Raw genomic sequence first — 16,537 nt, 5'->3', positions numbered from 1 at the left:
TGGTGGTCTATACGCTGGCCTGATGATGTGCTCTGTGGTCCATAGGCTGGCCTGAAGATGTGCTCAGTGGTCTATAAACTGGTCTCATGATGTGTTCGGTGGTCTATAAGCTGGCCTGATGATGTGCTCGGTGGTCCATAAACTGGCCTGATGATGTGCTTGATGATCCATAGGCTGGCCTGAAGATGTGCTCAGTGTCCATAAGCTGGCCTGGTGATGTGTTCGGTGGTCCATAAGTTAGCCTGATGAGGCAGGACAAAGGAGTATGGGGAGATTTTGCAGTTAGCTAGGCTCTCTGAGAATATTTGAATTTTCTTGACTTTAGTCATCTTTTCTTCACTGGTTCACCCTTTGGTGGGTGACAATCCAGATGCTGATGGGAACCCAATAGCACATCTGCTGTTGTAGGCTCTGGTGGATTTCTCTCTGAGTAAGCGGTCAGAAGTCTGACGTGTCCTAAAGGCTAGATATTTCATCTGGAGCTTCTGGGCACCTCGGAAACACTAATGGGCATGAATGTACCAGGAGCTGGGGAATTAGCAGTGTAATTTAGTTGGAAGAGAAGGGAGAGTGGCGCTAAAATGCTGGTAACCATAGCAACATGATACTGACAGTTGGGTCACCACAAAGGAGAATATTGACTGACTGATCACTCCAACACTGATGGGGAAAGTAGTACCTTGAGTCTGCCAGGGTGAGGAAAATCACGGATGCTCTGTGGTTCAGTCCTTGCTGGCTGCCCAGTGGGCTGACCCGTGATTTCTGCTTCTTCTCCTCTCAAGACTGTATAATTGCTGTTCATAGATGCCTTCTGGGCTATCCTTTTGTGATTACTGGTAAACCCAGTCTGCAAAAGTGATGGAGTATTAAGTCTTAGAGTGTTTGTAGAAAAACTGGCTCCCTTCCCCAACCCCTCCACTCTAAAATAAATACCTTTTCCTTAATCCTGTATTTTAGAAAAAAAAAAAACCTTTTCAGTCCTTTCTCTTTTCTCACAGAGAAAATAAGAAATGAGAAGAGGTGATTAGAAATATCCCAGTCTGCTAAAGAGAAACAAATTGATAAATTCCATTTATTCCCGGAAGATATCATTTCTTCCGACCCTTCAAAGCAAGTGGCAGGGACTTGGCGATAGATAGATAGAGAAAATGTTTCTTGTTTAATTGTTATCAAGCAAAACTGCTTCTGAGTGTGCAGAGGGGAGACTTGCCCTCTGCATTCAGCCTGTGTGAGATGTCAGCTTCTGAGCCCGGCCCCCCGTCACAGCATGTGGTCCCTCTGCATGGCTGGCTGACGGTGTGGAGCGGCTTTGAGATGCCTGGTGTCTGCACTGAGAACTCCAGCCTTGCCCCTACTAATGCGCAGGCTCTGCCCCAGCCATCATGCTCCTGACCTCCAGACGGCTATCCTCATTAGCTTTCCCGTGCTGTGGGAGCCCTGCGTGCTGAACACTCGCCCGCTATTCATTCTGTCAGTTCAAGTGCACAGGAGCAGGCAGCCGGGAATACAGGTACAGCGGGCTGCCTCCTGCCCTTCAGCCTAAGACTCAGAGAAAGCACACACAGCAGCCAGCAAGCTGGGTACCCAGAACCCAGAGAAGTGTTATCTCACACATGCAGGATTGACTTTCTTGCCAGCTAGACGTGGTTCTGTGGAGGATGCCAGGCAACCGCGGGAGCCGAGATGTTCTTCCTCATGCGGAGTTTTTATCTCTCCCTCCCAGAGTAGGCTGTGATGCTGTTGGCTTCGTCTAGGTTACCATAAATTAGACATCATGGCTCTGGAGGAAATGCAAGGTCACAGTGTGCCTGGCATGAAGGATGTGAGGGCCGCATATGCCAGCCTTGATGATGAAGAATGAGCAGCGTTGAACCCCCACCCCCACCCTGAGTACTCGCTGTTTCAGTTCTTTCTCTCCAGTCAAGCAAGGTGACTCTCACTACGATTGTTTTTCCTACTAGGGATTTGCTTGAATGTTTGTGCTCTTGCTAGATACACTAATGATAGTATATCCGTTAGCTTCTGCCACTTGGTAAAGCGCCCCAAAGCTTTAGTTGAATTAAAATAGGGATGTTTAAGTTTGCTTTCTGTTCCTCGCTAACCCTGCTGGGAGAGTCTGCAGGCTCTGAGGCCTGACCTGGCTCCTGGCTGGTCCAAGATGACATCTTGCACCTGTCTGCTGGCTGGCTGGACTGCGTGCCTGTCATCATCCAGCAGGCAAGCCTAGGCTTGCCCTCACCTAGCAGGCAAAGTGCTGGGAGAAAAGGGATGCAAGAAGGGCCTTCGAGGCCTGTGTTCAGAATTCTGGGGTCACAGCTGCAAGGTTCTGTTGGTCAGAGTTTGTTCTGGGAGCAGCTGGATTCAAGAGGCGGGAAATAGATGCTCCGTCTGAGTAGGAGAGCTGCAATCATGTTGTGAGGGTGCTGGGCATGGAGGTCACAATGGAGACCATTTTGTAAACAGTGTGCTTCACATAATAACCCCATCTATTATCTGCTATTGTGCTGCACTCCCGAAAAGCTGCTATTGGCTGTCATTCTTTATGGCGGAGACAATCAGGCAGAATGAATTCATCAGCCCTAGCTGCTGAGGAGACTCAGATCTGGAGAATACTGGAGGTTTCCACACATTACAGATATTTTCATCTGTCCCCTTTTCCTACCACCCTCCCCCCCAAAAAAAACAAAATAAAACAAACAAACAAACAAGGAAACCACCCCTTATTGCCTTGGAGCTGAAATTGTCTAAAGTGAAATGACTGTTCTCTGAGGCTCTATTCCCTCAGCCTAATTGCATAGCAGCGAAGTGTTTTTCTGGGGCATTGTGCATAAAACAAAGAGGGAGACACCATCTCCAGCCAGCCAGCCTGTCCGTCCCTCGCTCTGGTTGGCAGGCGCTCTGTCCTGTGTGTCGCCATGCCTGAGGGGGAGTAGATAGCAGGGCCGCTCCATGCCGGCCTCAGAGAGACTTGCCCTCTCCTCAGAGAGGGTGGAGGGTCCTCTTTCCCGCTTCCCACATGGTCCAGGAGCTTCTAGCCCACATGCCTGCTCACCATGGTCGGGGCTCTACAGCTTTGCTTCCAAGAGCCCAGAGCGAGCCAGTTTGACTAACTGGATTCATCAAATAACTGTGGTGGCGGCGGCACAGCCTTCCCCTCAGAGATACTAAGAGGCAGACTGGGGTTTTCTGACTGTCCCTCTACTCTCTATTGATAGTGGAGGTGCAATGTTCCCTTTCCCACAATGGTATCCTCCTCCTGTCTTACCGTTGGGCTTCCTCATCTAAGAACATGATCCCCATTTGTCCCGTGTCCTCCTCTGTTCCCCTACCTGACCAGGGAGCCCAGGTCCCAGCCTTATTTCTTCCTGCATTTCCCCTCTGCCTTGGCCAACACCTCCACACTCTCAGAAGACAGAAAAGACCATTGTATTAGTTAACTGTGCATTGCTGTGACCACAGTTCCCAACAGAAATGGCTTAGAGAGGAGAGGCTTGCTTTAACTCCTGCGTCCTGGAGGTTTTAAGTTGTCACAACAGGGAAGGCCTGGTGGTGCCAGCACTTGCTGCAGACTGTGCATGCCTCATAGGACCAGAAGCAGAGGGTAGTTAAAGTCTAGTAGAGACTATGTGGAACCAGGAGCCTGTAGCCTACAGAGACTCACCCCTAGTAATCTACTTCCTCCAGCTAGGCCCATTCTTTCAAGGCTCCGTAGCTTCTCTAAATAGTGCTACCTGTTAGAGACTAAGCACTCAAAATAAAAACATATCGGATATATTTCATAGTCAAACCATACCAGATATCAAGAGACTAAAGCCAAACCAAGTGTTAGCCCCATACCACACTTCCTGGAAATACAGAAGCTAGTCTGGCCCTTGCCTTTCTGGCCTCTAGAGGTTTCCTCAGTCCTTTGGCTGTGGGACCCTCCCTGTATCACCTTCCCTTCTCTGACTTTTAACCTTGCCTGCCTCTTCCTTATAAGGGCTCTTTTTATTATACTGGTCCCACCCAAATAATTTAGGATAAACTATCATCTCTGGGATCCTTCATAATCTCTGCCAAATGTTATAATCATGTCAGGGAATTTATCCACAAGCTTTGGGCATTGAGATGTAGACATCTTTTGGTGTGCGTTATGATTCCTACCATAGACCTTTTCATTAGTATCTCCCTGGGTGTTTCCTCAGGGTCCTTACATTCAGCCCTAGAGTAGAGTGCTGCCTCAGTGTCCCTGCTTTCCCCGTTTGCTCTGATTCAACACCCGAGCCTCTGCACTGTATGAAGGAAGCTGCTTGGTGAGGCGGGGGTCGCGCTACTGCTGACGGCTCTACGGACGGTTCTCCAGAACAGCTTTGTACTCCCGGCCCGTTTTTAGATATAGAGCTTAGATTGTTGGTCAGAGGGTAAAGGGTAGATGTACTTGTAGCTCTGGGAGATGCTGTCAGGTTGTTCTCTAACAGGGTGACTCAGTTTGCCCTCCCATCAGCAGTGTGCGAGAATGCTTGTTTCCTGGCAGGGTGGTAAGCAGAGTGGGCTGGCACACGTGAAGGTTGGATCTGTAGCGAACAGTGCTTCGGGGTAGCTTAATCTGTGTTGACTTTGTTTTTCGGTGTTTTTAATGGCTATTTAATGTTTTTTCTTTCCCCCATTGCCATATCCTTGTCCCTTTTAAAATTGAGACCATTTTTTTTCCTTGTCAGTTTTTAAAGTTCCATGACATGAGCCAAGGTTTTGCCCATTTTGTCTTTTGAATTTACATATTGTGTCTTTTGCCGCACAGGTGGGTTTTATGTAGTCTAATGTGTTGTTTTACGTATCTGGGATGTGTTCTTTAGGAGGAGCATCTGGTGGGTCCTTTAAACATGAAATTAATAGAATGTTCTAAATGGGAGTAGTTAGATATGGGCATTTGTTTTCGAAAAATTGCAGGAAAGAGACACCAAAGGATTGATGTGGATAAAGAACAGGTCAAGTTGGTCCTCATCACCACAGATCCTGTATCTCTGAATTCTCCTGCCTCTAAATTTACTCACCTGACGTGATGAGCTCATGGTCATTTGTGAGTATATGGCAAATAGCCCAGCATTTGATCCACCTAGCATTGATTGTTCCAGCCAGGGCTAACAAAGCCATGTTCAGCCTCTTTGTTTGGTGCTTATGCCATAAACAAACGTCTTTTTCATGGTCTGCTTGGGTAACTTTTCCATAGTGATTTAAAAAAAAAAAAACCACTGTCCCATCTTTGGCCTTGCCTGGTCTGGAACTCTCTAGACCAACCAGGCTGACCTCAAAGTTACAGAAATCTACCTATGAGTGCTAGGATTAAAGGCGTCTGTCACCCTGCCAGGCATCTGTGGTGATTTCATTATTAACAACAGCCCCCAAGAGCAGGGCTGAGGTTCCTAAGTATGGGGTCCTGTGGCGTGCTTTACAGAGCAAATGCAAGGATTGGATTAAGTTGTTCAGTCCCATGCTGCTGGCAATCAGCAAGACACAGCAAATGGAGTGACTTTAAACAAAAACAAACACAATAAGGTTTGTGTTGGTTGGGTAACAAAAATACAGGAACTACTGAGAACCCGGCTCTGCATTTCACTAACTCAGTTTCACTAACTCAGTTTCACTAACTCGGTGGTCTTTATAGAACATAATTACAGAGAGTTATTGAGGGTGGATAGATGCTTGCAAGAACACTAAGATTAGAAGAGAGCCTGGCATGGTGGCATTCTCCACTAATATTAGCACTGGGCTAGCCTGATCTACATAGTGAGTTCTAGGACAACCAGGGCTGTCCTAGAGAGAGAGAATGAATAAGATAAGTGCTTGTAAAACTCATAAGTGGAGGAATGCAAATTATCTGTCAAGTGGAAGAAGCTGTAGCCTAGGATGACAAGAAAAAGGACTGTGTTCAGACAAAAACATAAGGGGATGGAGGAGCAGCTAACTGTAGGCTGAACCCAGGACATGGCGTAAAGTTCCACTGTGGTGTGATTCATTGCATAGCCCTGTCTCTCTCACGTCTCTGGTAATGGTGGTTGGTGGTTCAGGGGTCAGAGATGATGTCCACCCGTCCATGACACACAAACAGGCTGCTATAAAACAGAAAGGAAGACTTGAATGATAAAAAGAGCCTTGGAGTCTTAAGTAGGGATGCAGTAGCCAAAGCGTAAAGGCAGGAAGATGAAGTGAAGAAATCCCTTGGAGGCAGAATAAAAAGTATTTATGAAGTTAGGCAAAGCAAGGTAATGAAATTAAAACAATGACTTTTGACTAACAGTTGGCCCAGGAAGTAGGGAGACCGGATGGGGAGACAACCAACAATGACTCTGTAAAAAGAGATTACTTTTCACAACGGAAGGACAAGAAGCCACAAAGTATATGCCTGTCAAGCATGCAGTCTTGAATAAAAATGCTCACATTAAAACAAAATGTCATGACGTTTAAATATCCTAAAAATTGCCAAACTCATACAACAGGCTACACTCAGGAGAAAAATAATATTTAATAATATATATTTAGTTGTAAGAAATAAAATGTTATGGGTCCTTTCAGCATGAGGTGTGCTCAGAGTTCACCTACCAGTTGCTGATGAACAGGAGTCTCAGGGTCCCTCTCTGTCCTCGCTGGTGGCTGAGGCCTGTTTGTATCTGAAATCTGAGAATTGGAGAGTAAGAGGCAGTTTGCTAGGTGACTGACTCATGATCAGGAAAGGGCTGTCTCGTGTTCTGAGTTATTCATTAGACAGCTCTTGAATCCTAAACCGATAGGATGGGGATTTAGGGAGAGTGCTGGTCTAGACTGTGAGTCTCTCAAGTCCTGACCTACAGGGGAAAGAAGACAGGGATTTCTCCAGATCAGGAACTGTGAAAACTACTGCTCCCGCTAAATTAACTAGTGACACATTGTTGCCTTTTCTCTATGATAGCCATGCTTTCTGTAAACCACTGTATTACAACTTCTCCATTTTCACAGGCCCATGTTACTGCAGAGTGAGGATCCGATGACCCACATGGCAATTGCAATAGCTGATATCTAGAAGCAATACTTACAAATTTTTAAATGGAAAACAGATGTCAGTCTAGGATTCTGTTTCCAAATTGTCAATTAAAGATGGAGACAAAGACTTGGAGGGACCCAAGTGATTTCTAGGCACTGTTTCCTGGGGAGCCACTAAATGATATGCTCCAGCAAAATGAGAAGCAAGAGCATGCAGGTCGAGACTCTACACAGAAAACAAGGGTGGCAAAGCAGCCAGACAGGACTGAATCAAGGACTTAGAGAGCCTCCATTGGTGGACAATCGAAAGATATGATGGATGAAGGCATACATTTATTGTTAACACACAGAATAAATTACAAGTTCTTGTGACTCTTAGGGAGGTGGGATGGTTATAGTCAAACGACAGGAAAATTAAAGGATGTCATAAAAAAGAAGGCATGGTCACAGGATAACTCAGTCTGTTACTGATTTGGGCTCACAACCTGTCACCCAAGCCATATTTGGCCACCATCTTCAATAAGCCAATTAAAATAGCCAAAAGCAGAAAAAGAGAGAGTTATTCAATGTGCTCATTTTGGGAAGATGCTCAAAAAGATCCAGTAAGTCCCCGAAGTCCTCTTCATGGTCTTGAAATGAGATTAAAGTTTAAATGAAGGGCCAAGGTCTGCGGAAATAGGAAGTCCTGGCCACCAGCCCACCATTGACCCCTCATTGTCTGGGCTTCAAGTAGAGTGAGAGATGGTTTGTTCTGGGGCCAAATTTTAATGGCCATGACCTAGAGAGCTGGGCTAGCAGAGCACCATGTCCCCACGTGGAAGCAGTCTCATTAAGTTTTATGGTAGCGGAACAAGGAAAATCATAATCAGTTTAAAGCTAGCTTGGTGGAAACACGGGAGAGGCAGTTACAACAGATGGGGACGCTTTCCTGTAGGCCTCAAATGCCATCTGATGATGTGCTTAGCTTTTGGGTGGTGGAAGCTGCTGGTCTGCTCTGTTAGTGGATTCCAAAACATTCATAACTCTTGGTCACCGGATGTTAGCTCTGACGCAGACACAGGCAGGATATAACTTCAGGGGACAAAGCTAGCCCAAGGTAAAGTAATTGACCCCTGGACCTATGACATCCCAACCTCTCCATCTCACTGACTTTTACATCTCCACAGAAGGAGCTGCTTTGGGGGAATATTCATTCATAGCCTCATACTGTAAGGTGGCCTGACAAGTTGTCATAACTCTCTGACATCTCTAAGAGACAAGGTCCCCTATGGCTAGGTTCTTTCCTGAGGAAGTTCCCTTTCTTTGGGGTCCATGGTCTCAGTAACCTGAGATTTGTAGGAAATAAGTTGGTGGAAGAAAACGAAAGACCATCTTTATCTGTACACGGCGCCAGCTGTCATTACAACCTTTGGGCTTTGAGTGGGTGTGTGTTGCAGACACAGAGTGAAACACTCACAGCATCCCTCGAGGTCAGCCAAGGAGCCCTCAGAACGATGATGCTGGAACTGCTGTGATAGACATACAGACGGAAAGTCCCTGCGCAGACAAGCATCCCATTAGCTGGTTTTACTATATTTATAACAGTAATCTATATTGGAAAATAGTTTGTCCATTAACTGTCCTTAAGGGTACAGGACCTTTACTCTTAGGCTATTTTGTCCTCCTTTAGCTTGTTACAGAGTGAGGGGGGCAGCCTGGCCCAGGACAGGCTTCAGAGGATGTTGTGAGACAGACATGATTGATTCTGAAGTGGGAGGGCCAAGTCCCATCTCCAGAGCCAGCTTCTCAATGAGCACACACAGCACAGGACACTCTGCCGCCACAGTCTATACGTAGGGGCCGCTCTTCATACAACACAAGACAGTCTCTGCCGCCACAGTCTATACGTAGGGGCCGCTCTTCATACAACACAAGACAGTCTCTGCCGCCACAGTCTATACGTAGGAACTGCTCTGCACACAGCACAGGACAGTCTCCCACCACAGTCTATACGTAGGAACTGCTCTGCACACAGCACAGGACAGTCTCCCATCATCACAGTCTATACGTAGGAACTACTCTGCACACAGCACAGGACAGTCTCCCATCATCACAGTCTATACGTAGGAACTACTCTGCACACAGCACAGGACAGTCTCCCATCACAGTCTATACGTAGGAACTGCTCTGCACACAGCACAGGACAGTCTCCCACCACAGTCTATACGTAGGAACTACTCTGCACACAGCACAGGACAGTCTCCCATCACAGTCTATACGTAGGAACTGCTCTGCACACAGCACAGGACAGTCTCCCATCACCACAGTCTATACGTAGGAACTGCTCTGCATACAGCACAGGACAGTCTCCCATCACAGTCTATACGTAGGAACTGCTCTGCACACAGCACAGGACAGTCTCCCATCACCACAGTCTATACGTAGGAACTGCTCTGCACACAGCACAGGACAGTCTCCCACCACAGTCTATACGTAGGAACTGCTCTCACACAGCACAGGACAGTCTCCCATCACAGTCTGTATGTAGGAACTGCTCTGCACACAGCACAGGACAGTCTCCCATCACAGTCTATACGTAGGAACTGCTCTGCACACAGCACAGGACAGTCTCCCATCACAGTCTATACGTAGGAACTGCTCTGCACACAGCACAGGACAGTCTCCCATCATCACAGTCTATACGTAGGAACTACTCTGCACACAGCACAGGACAGTCTCCCATCACAGTCTATACGTAGGAACTGCTCTGCACACAGCACAGGACAGTCTCCCATCACCACAGTCTATACGTAGGAACTGCTCTGCACACAGCACAGGACAGTCTCCCATCACAGTCTATACGTAGGAACTGCTCTGCACACAGCACAGGACAGTCTCCCATCACAGTCTATACGTAGGAACTGCTCTGCACACAGCACAGGACAGTCTCCCATCATCACAGTCTATACGTAGGAACTGCTCTGCACACAGCACAGGACAGTCTCCCATCATCACAGTCTATACGTAGGAACTGCTCTGCACACAGCACAGGACAGTCTCCCATCACAGTCTATACGTAGGAACTGCTCTGCACACAGCACAGGACAGTCTCCCATCATCACAGTCTATACGTAGGAACTACTCTGCACACAGCACAGGACAGTCTCCCACCACAGTCTATACATAGGAACTGCTCTGCACATAGCACAGGACAGTCTCCCATCATCACAGTCTATACGTAGGAACTGCTCTGCACACAGCACAGGACAGTCTCCCACCACAGTCTGTACATAGGAACTGCTCTGCACACAGCACAGGACAGTCTCCCACCACAGTCTATACGTAGGAACTGCTCTGCACACAGCACAGGACAGTCTCCCATCATCACAGTCTATACGTAGGAACTGCTCTGCACACAGCACAGGACAGTCTCCCATCACCACAGTCTATACGTAGGAACTGCTCTGCATACAGCACAGGACAGTCTCCCACCACAGTCTATACGTAGGAACTGCTCTGCACACAGCACAGGACAGTCTCCCATCATCACAGTCTATACGTAGGAACTGCTCTGCACACAGCACAGGACAGTCTCCCATCACAGTCTGTATGTAGGAACTGCTCTGCATACAGCACAGGACAGTCTCCCATCACAGTCTATTCGTAGGAACTGCTCTGCACATAGCACAGGACAGTCTCCCATCATCACAGTCTATACGTAGGAACTGCTCTGCACACAGCACAGGACAGTCTCCCATCATCACAGTCTATACGTAGGAACTGCTCTGCACACAGCACAGGACAGTCTCCCATCACAGTCTGTATGTAGGAACTGCTCTGCACACAGCACAGGACAGTCTCCCATCACAGTCTATTCGTAGGAACTGCTCTGCACATAGCACAGGACAGTCTCCCATCATCACAGTCTATACGTAGGAACTGCTCTGCACACAGCACAGGACAGTCTCCCATCATCACAGTCTATACGTAGGAACTGCTCTGCACACAGCACAGGACAGTCTCCCACCACAGTCTATACGTAGGAACTGCTCTGCACACAGCACAGGACAGTCTCCCATCATCACAGTCTATACGTAGGAACTGCTCTGCACACAGCACAGGACAGTCTCCCACCACAGTCTATACGTAGGAACTGCTCTGCACACAGCACAGGACAGTCTCCCATCATCACAGTCTATACGTAGGAACTGCTCTGCACACAGCACAGGACAGTCTCCCATCACAGTCTATACGTAGGAACTGCTCTGCACACAGCACAGGACAGTCTCCCATCATCACAGTCTATACGTAGGAACTGCTCTGCACACAGCACAGGACAGTCTCCCATCACAGTCTGTATGTAGGAACTGCTCTGCACATAGCACAGGACAGTCTCCCATCACAGTCTGTATGTAGGAACTGCTCTGCACACAGCACAGGACAGTCTCCCATCACAGTCTATACGTAGGAACTGCTCTGCACACAGCACAGGGCAGTCTCCCATCACAGTCTATACGTAGGAACTGCTCTGCACATAGCACAGGACAGTCTCCCATCATCACAGTCTATACGTAGGAACTACTCTGCACACAGCACAGGTCAGTCTCCCATCATCACAGTCTGTATGTAGGAACTGCTCTGCACACAGCACAGGGCAGTCTCCCATCACAGTCTGTATGTAGGAACTGCTCTGCACACAGCACAGGACAGTCTCCCATCATCACAGTCTATACGTAGGAACTGCTCTGCATACAGCACAGGGCAGTCTCCCACCACAGTCCATACGTAGGGGTTGCGCTGCCCCTGCTGCCATTAGTGGCCTTTGCTTTAGCAACTCCCATTGGCCCCATAGTAGATAGGATTTCCTTGAGGCACACCTCAGATGGTTAAAAACCATCAGCAAGCATATGGACCAGAACTCTCTTTTTTTTTTTTGTTCTGCGCAGAATTCAGGGGTCCTAAGCAGGGAAGAGGTCTCAGATCTTAACTGGCCCTTTGTGCCAGAGAAGTGATCAGCAGTGTATCCCTGAGGCATGGAGAGGGCAAACCTCAGGGCTCGCGGAGAGAGAGGGCCCAGTGGTGAGTAGGTGGTGCAGACAGAGGTGCAGAAGAAGAGAAAGCCTATGTAGAGAGGTGGAGTGGGAGAAAGGCTTGATGGGGAGGGGCTCATAGGACAGGTCAAACCCAGCCTGAGTCTGGGAACTAAGTTTAGAAGCTCACGCTGATAGAACAGATACACAGAAATGGAGGGACAGAGCAAGGACATGAGTGGGGATGAAGGGATTTGAATGCCGACCTTCTGGTCCATGGCCGTTTCATTGCAGGAACTTTGTCAAGGTCTGGAAAGACGGTAGCTTTAAAATAACTTAGGCCAGTGATTTGGGTTGTCGTGGGCATATTAAGGCCAGATATAGAGCTGACGTGAGTCCTTTTTTTTTCTTTTTTTTGGGGAGAGGGGGGCGGTAGCCTATTGTACATGATAAAGGTCTAAACAGCCTGAGGCTATTTTCCTACATGAAGCATCCTTCAGTTTGGAAATGTTACCAAAGCCAAGTTGCCAAAAGTTTCCCAGGCAGGCTTCCTGGAGGGAACTATATAGAAGATCAAAAGTCTACCAGCATCTGGTGTGTGAGATGGAGTTGAAGCCCCAGTGCCCTTATCTGTGGCCACTGTTGTCTGTGCGCTCCAGAAATGGCAAAGGTAGCCCTCTTGAGTGCTGGAGGTTAGAATAGAGGCCAAGAAGAGCGAGTCACCATTCCTGCCGGTAGAGTTAAGACAAACTCGCTCCGCTCGCTCGGCCAGTGTTCGAAACTGTGGGTGAAGTCTCTGGGCCCCATACTGGGTGCAATTCAGACATAGAGAGCTTGGAAGATGCTGTGGTCCCTGGAAGGTTAAGAAAAGATGAGAATGGGAGGTGGAGAAAGACGCCTGGAGAAGAAAAGGCCTCATCTGTCTGGACCCACCGGGAAGCTCTTCCCGGTTCTCATCACCAAATGTAATATAAACCAGAGTTGTAAGTTGGAGGAGCAGACAGGTAGACGTCAGAACAGCAGGGCGGGGTTTATTGGCCTACGAGGTTGGTGTCCCCAAACCCTGTGGCTCTTCTCTGTGCCCAAGGATACAGAGACCACTCCCTGCGGGGTCTGAGGAGTTTTTGTAGTTTCTGAAGCTACAGGGTTTGGTATCAGGCCCATGAGCTGCTCTTGGAAATTGCGGGGTCAGAGATGAGTCAGTTGCCTGCTCTTACTTCCTCAGGGCTCCAAGCTGTGTGATGGGGATTGCCTAAGTCCCAGAATTCCATGGGCATGGGCATGGGCAGGGAGCAGGTTTCTTGAAGCCTTGGGCCTGTCTTAAGGCTCTGGTTTTGGGGTGTGGATTTCCTTTAAGACTGAGAGACAAATGTGTCTCCTTGGAGTATTTTTATTTCTTCCTGGCCCATTGCAAGCCCAGCACTGAGTTTTTACAAACTCAGTGTTTACAAAGCTATAATCAAACGCACTCTGACTTTAGATTTCATTAAAATAATATAATAGAAATTACAGACAAAAAATAAAGAGGACATTGACAGTCGGGCTGTATGTTCTCTTTCTGGACAGTGTGTGCTCTCTCCATTCTTTCCCTGCAGAGAAGATCTTTAAACATGATCAAAAGTCAAACGGACTTCTTAGTAAATTATCCGTTCTGTTGGCATACTCTTTGGAGGGCAGGGTAAGATTATGTTGGATGTGGTTCTCTATCTGGTTGATTTACAATCACTGGAAAAACTGCCCGGGCTCAAAAGAGGAAAGGCCAGAAATACAAATGAATTTCTTTTATACAAGTTGAGAAAAACAAAACAAAAACAAAAACATAGGACATGATGTTCCACTTTTTCTGTTTTTTGTTGTTGTTGTTTGTGTTTTGACACTCCAGGTGTGATGAGAGAATAGGTATCCAACACATTAGAGAGTTAATCAAAGTTTTTGTTGTGGCTTACAGAAAGAAGCGTCTTTGTATTTGATAAGGGGATGGCTTTTGAGTACTGTAGGTGCTTTCTTTCTTCTCCTTCATGGGAGCATCACATAAAGACAGATCAAAGCACCTTCCTCCCGGATCTGTATCCTGCCCCCTTTCTCAACTAATGGAGTTAAAAGTGTCTTCCACTTGGGGTGTGAGGCTCATGTGACTTTAGAAATGACATCTTACTGTATTGGTAACAAATAAAGTCTTTCCCATAGGTGCTTATGGAAAATCATATTTAATATGAATTAAATAGAAACCAGCCCAAAAGGTCCAAGTGGGAGAGCCTGGCAGGTGCAGCTCCCCCTCCCATCTGTATTTTATTCATCAGCTCTGATTGACAGCCGGAAATTAGCACTTGAGCATGAATGCCGCAAGCTCTGTAGATGTACTGTATATTCCCTGTTCCTTTGGTCATTAGGATTCAGCGCCCCGTGGCTGACATTTCTTCCCTTCGCAGGGGCCAGGGAGGGCATGTTTGCGAGAATTCCTGCTGTTTTTCTCTTCAAGATAGTGACAAAATGAAATAAGATGGAGCGAAATAGGAGTGGTCCCGGCAGGGCCTGTCTGAGCTGGCGGTCAGGCTGCAGGCAGGGGTTGGTCATTGTCTTGCACTTCTGGGCTCCTGCAGGGAAAAACCTGGCCTAGCTACAGCCACCAATGAAAAGACTGCATTTAGCCATGCGGGGCTTTATGAAGGCGCCAAAGCTTGACATGGTTGCTATAGTTACTGTCTGATTGTGGTAGCTTGTCACAGTGCTTGATAAAGTGGGAAGGTTATCCATGATGGGCCCAAGTAATCAGAACCTTGTGAAGCTTGAGTATATGGATTTAAATTGTTCTTTCCCCCCTCCCGTTTTTAAGCTGGGGGCGCAGGGGTGAGGTTAGAGAATCTACAGCAGCCACAGGGGTTTGCTTTCAGCTATGGAAGCTTGTACTAGTCAGGAAGGAAGGTGTCCATATGTCTCGAGGGCCAACAGAAATGAGGGTCATGCTCCTGGCCACCACTGTCATGGCTGGCATGATTGTGGCTTTGAGAGGGGCTGCAAAGACCCTTCTCTGGCCCGTCCTGTAATCGATTAGGTCATGTCTTCCTGTACTGATTTTCCATTCTCTCCTTTGTCCTTTCCTCCTGCCAGTCTCCTGCCACGGGCAGCTTTCTCAGCTACAGCAGGTCCTTACAAAGCCGTCTACCTTTCTTCTGTGGATGATAAGAAAGTTGAACTGAAAATGAAAAAAAAAATGAAAAAGCTGGTGGATTCTGGCTTCAAAAGTATAAAACCTTATTTTTTTTTCTTCTTCAGAGTGACCCAAATATTTGTTTAGGTGACAGTCTCATGCCCATTAACACAGCGACTATGGTGCCTCTTTATAAATTCTGGCATGCTCCCAAGTCCTGGCTCTCAGCAGGACAAGGTCTGAGAACCTGCATTCTCACCCCCCCACACCGTCGAGTTCACAACTGAGGTCTGTACCACAGATGACTGACCAAGGTCTGAGAGCCACAGCATGGCCTGAACTTTACAGTTTAGAACATCACGGATGGATCAATTACCAGGGACGCAGGTGACTTGGTAGCCAGGGTGGGGCTGGTGCCCAGTTCGAGGAACCTTCAAAATGATTTTATTTCCTTAGCCTCTCTCCCAGTTTCCTAGTCCAAGGCAGTCAGATCCACCAGCAGGATCCCTAAACTTCCCACAGGGAGGCCTTTCATGTTCTCCTCTATCTTAGAGAACACATCTCCAAGTGAAGCCCACATTGGTATTGTGTACCTGTCCTGGCGTACATAGACCCGGACTGATGTTCCTTGCTTTCCTTCTGACACTTGGTTACTGTGGCCTACCAGCAGGCCAGTGCACACTTTGCTTGCATGTGTGTTGAGTGCTGTGAGCTCCGGAGGCAGGAATGAACCTCAGTTCACCTTCCTCTGCGCACAGCTTCCAAGTAATGAGGGGAATGGATCTAAGGGGGTTCTGCTGATTCAAGAATCATAACTCTCATCTTAAAGGAAATAGGGATAATTTGTTCTGGAGCCATTTTGAGTGGCCATGACCTTGTAATACAGATTTAGTTTATCCAAAATTTCAGCTTTCAGCATAGAGTAGTTCCATGAAGTCTTACAGTTTCACAGAACAAAGATCATAAATCAAAGCAAGTTTAGAACAGATTGGTGGGGACACGAGAAGTGTCAGGGCAGATAAACAGAGCTGCTCTATAGCCCACGATGCTATCTGATGATGTCTTTAACTCTTGGGCTGGTGGAAGAGAGTGGTCTACTGAGTTAATAGCTGGCAAAAGGTTTCTATTTGTTTATCACAAGATGTTAGTTCAGACACAGAGATGGGCAAGGAATGGCAGTTCCCGAGAACTAGAACTAACCCAAGATGCGGTAATTAGTCCCTAGACCTGCATCATCTCAACCTGTCTACGGTACTAGAGTTCTTATCCGCCAGTCATCCTCCGTAGACATAGCTTTCTTTCAGGGGGTTTGTTCACAGTACTAAGGTTGAAGGAGCCTGGATAGACACCATTTTCCTAAGCCACTTAATTGAGAGGGAGAGACCAG

At 47.4% G+C, this 16,537-nt stretch overlaps 1 protein-coding gene across 2 annotated transcripts in view; it reads left to right on the top strand.

The window, feature by feature from the left end:
* Positions 1 to 16,537, top strand: part of Rftn1 (raftlin, lipid raft linker 1) — a 202,333-nt gene that overhangs the window by 177,728 nt on the left and 8,068 nt on the right. The gene's annotated exons all lie outside the window — the stretch shown is intronic.

The sequence above is a fragment of the Microtus pennsylvanicus genome, chromosome 7, assembly GCF_037038515.1.
Source record: "Microtus pennsylvanicus isolate mMicPen1 chromosome 7, mMicPen1.hap1, whole genome shotgun sequence".
NCBI lineage: Eukaryota > Metazoa > Chordata > Mammalia > Rodentia > Cricetidae > Microtus > Microtus pennsylvanicus.
Note: the sequence above shows the minus strand (reverse complement) of the source record. Positions and strands in the feature narration are given on the sequence as shown.